The sequence below is a fragment of the Trachymyrmex septentrionalis genome, unplaced genomic scaffold, assembly GCF_001594115.1.
Source record: "Trachymyrmex septentrionalis isolate Tsep2-gDNA-1 unplaced genomic scaffold, Tsep1.0 scaffold155, whole genome shotgun sequence".
Taxonomy (NCBI): Eukaryota; Metazoa; Arthropoda; class Insecta; order Hymenoptera; family Formicidae; genus Trachymyrmex; species Trachymyrmex septentrionalis.
The window spans coordinates 116,873-120,950 of NW_017304705.1; positions in this window are offsets into that span (position 1 = coordinate 116,873).

Here is a 4,078-nt window from a genome sequence, read left to right on the forward strand (position 1 = left end):
GATTGGAAAAAACGTTGGCACAAGTGTATAATATCTGATGGGGATTACTTTGAAGGGGACAAAATAGATATTCATGAATAAATAAATAATTTTTGAAAAAACACAAAATTCGCGATACTTTTTGAACAGACCTCGTATATATATTGTTTGAGATCATAAAATCATGCAAAGCGAGAATTCTTTTCTTTTTAATTATTATAAATTGTCGTTAAAATTGTTAATTGTGTGTATAAAATGAGCCTTTAAATTTTCTAGCCCGACCTCAATCTTCACAAGTTGGATCATTTTGTTATTTTTTAATAAAATAAACTCTTTGTATACACACACCGCCAACAGCAATGGTTTGCTGAATCTTCTAGAAAAACGATGTGCGCGCGAGCGCAACGCTTAACCGAACGTCATGCGCGACCGCCAATCCCACACGCCTGACTAGTACGCCAAAAAATTGAGAGAGTAAATCCGAACCGCCAATCAACCTCATATATCGGGTGGCACTTTGAAATTATAATTGTTGGCAAATTTTTATTGGCCACTATTAAAAAGAGGCTTCGGGCCACGGAGGCAATATATATGCCGATTGCCGCCGCAATCCCACTTCTTAGTGCTCAAATCGCATAGTTGCTAATCTTATAGAAAATCGCCATGAAAAACCGCCAAGTCGGAAAACCGCTGTGAGTAATCCTTCGAGTAAGAGAAAATCGCCACGATCTTCTATCGCGATCGAGTGAATCAATCCTGAAAAGGTCAAGATAGTGCGTAAAATTCTCTGTAATTTCTTAAATTTGAGCAAAGTTTATTGTTTTTAGAATAAATTGATCTTTTTGTCAAAAAGAAAAGAACGTTAATATTCGAACTCTTGTGCGTTGCGCCATCCTTGTGCCGTCCTCTCACTCTATTTGCTCTCGCGATGCATTTGCATACAGGGTATATATATACACCCTGGTGAAAAAGTTTTGCTGAAATTATTCTACGTTTTGGAACATTTCAGTAAAATTACTGAAAATTTGCTGAAACTTCACTGAAAGTGAATTTTTTAGTTAACATACTGAAAAATGACTGAAATCCAACTGAAATTTCACGTATGACGTACATCTTATTACCGTATTTCCAAGGGAGATAGTTCACGTCATACGTGAAAGCTTGTGCGTTACTTACGTCTACAACTTAAGTCTATCTCTAAGTAAGTGTTACGACAATTCTTGTGCTTTAATGAATTAAATATATGTTGAGAAACTATCCTCCCTAGTAAAAGGTAAAGCCACTCAATGTGATACTCAAGCATTCGCGAGAAAAATGAGTGCAAAGAATGAAATATTTAATTTACCTTTTATTAGTGGGAAGATAATTCCTCAACATATATTTAATTTATTAAAGTTGGAAGAAGCCGATCCTGACTCTCCTCTTGTAAGCTTCAGACAAAATTTTCGTAAAAGAAAAATCGTCTTAGAATTCGGTCTCTCAAAAATACGTCTCTTCAAGGACACCTGGATAATTCTAAATCACCCTTATATAATTTACAAGTCTTTAGTTTGTATCTCAACAGATTATATTTTTTATCAGCGTTAATAAAATGCATTGTTTAATAAAATGCAAGTTTCCGAAAAACAAAGTTATCATTTTAGATCTACGTCACTATCGGCAACATTTCTTCGTAACTTTTCTTTAACTCCTTTAGAAATACCTATTATTAGATTTAGAATTAGTAATATTTCAATAAACATATAAAAAAGAACAGATTCAATAATAAGATATAATAATAATGTTATATTAAAGAGATATGTATTTTAAGATATATGTAATTTACATTAAAGTCTTATACCTATTTAATTTTAGACAAAATATCCACTTTTTTTTATACTAACTTGTGTACTGTTTTTGTACTTGATATTTTAATATTTAAAATTTTAAAAACTTTAAATAATATTATTTAATTAATTAATTTTTTAATTTTAAACAAACAATTAGAGTGATTATATTATATATGAATTAATGTAATGTATAAATTTCTAACTACTAACGATGGTTTTACATTATATATTGTATTTTTATTTATCTTGATATAATTATAAATTATGTTAAGACACAATGTATTACAAAATTATAAAGACCGTAATAAGATTCCTTATAATAAAATAACTTAAACAATAATAATTAAATTAGGGCAATTAGGAATCCGCGCTGTAACAGGTGCGCTTAAATTAGCAAATTCTAGACTGATAGATAATTAAAGACAAGGATAGTCGAACATAAAAATAACATTAATAGATCCAAACCGATAAACTCAGTAATATCTGAATATAGAAGGTGTCACAATCATAATTTCAATTGGGATAAAGTGGAACAATAAGTTTTACAATGAGAAAAATTACAACAAATGATTGATTTCCAAAATGATAAATATAACATTAAAAGAATGGTATCAATTTAAACACAGACACAGAATTATTAAGTTCTTGTTATTAACTGTTTTTTAACTAAACATTAATTATGTACAATAGCGATAAACAATGTTTGACTTTAGACAATATGTATTTATGTATCATTTTAACATATAACTCGTCAAGATCATTGTTTAATTCAATTTTATATCATCGATCTTTCTACATTATTCTTCATTTATATTAGACAATTTTGTATTACAATTTTATCTGGAATGTAAACTGCAAGTTTATTTCTCTCTGCATACGTGCTTCCTGAGGTCTCCTATTAATTAGTTATAATTCATTAAGGTTATTTATTGTTCTTACACATAACTAACTAATTTTAAGGTCTCGATCTCCATGAGACCATCCAGCGTACTAACTGGAAAATAAGTAAGAGATAATTAAAAGTTTCCACGAGTAGTCTGATTAATTTTCAATGTTATCATGCTGAAGAAGGCTAGAATTTAATCGAATACATGTACTCACTGATGTTAAATACATTCAAGTATACTGAGGTCCATAGTAATTTAAGCACACCTATTACAGCGTGGATTCCTAATTTCCTTAATTAAACTATTATTGTTTAAGTTAAAATGTATTACATATTTTACAAAGGTGTAAGTTACCTATAAAGAGCAAATTCGGTCATCAGCTTCAGCGCTTTTCGGTACTGTTGCTTGGGCACTTCGAGATCTTCTGCAGAAATGTCCATGGCAGTTTCTGCAAATGCATTTATGAAATTATCACAATAATATTATTATATAAATATATATCTTTCAAGAATATATACAGCTATAAAAATTACATATTGATCAGTATCACTATTTTAAGTGAAACGATGCGTTTGTATGCGTTTTATATTATTTGTCAATTTGTATAATTATAAATATAATACGATATCACATATTGCATTTAGTATATATTCATTAACAAACGATATCAAATTTATAACTGTGTCTTCTGTATTTTTTAAGGAATTTGTCATGTTTTCAGCTTCTTTGACAGAATTTTAACAAATTGCTGCAATATGTATATTAAAATGGAATGCAGGACGCAATAACTTTCGTCGTGAATACTACTTGACTCCTAAAACATAATGACTAATTATGAAATAACGATTGCAAACAAACATTGCGATGGATTTCTACTTTTTGAATTTTAATTGCAATTTTAAATAAATTTATTTTTAATAACTATTGATTTTTTATTTCAAACTTGTTTTTTCTTTGATGTACACTTAAACTTTAAACATTTACAATATAAACTTGTGTAATAAGACGTATACTAATCGAAGAGATCCTTAACAAAGTTTTTTTCATGCTATTGATGTAAGACATTATAAACGTTTATGTAAATCTAATTTAATTATTAATATTGTTAAAGATTCTCTTGTGAATTCTCTTATAAGATTTACAAATGAGTATATTATCAGGTTAACTCTAGTACAGGGTGGGCCATCTATTGGTACGTTTTTAAAAATGCGATCAAATGAGCATACATTGATATTTTTTATTAATTTTTTTTTTGTTGTGAAGCTAAAAGTATCCGCGTCAAGAATGAAAAACGATTTCGTTCATGTGGCTCCCTCTACTGGCCTTACAGTATGCCATTCGGTCACCCCAATTATTAATGACATTTTGGACTACCTCGGCGCC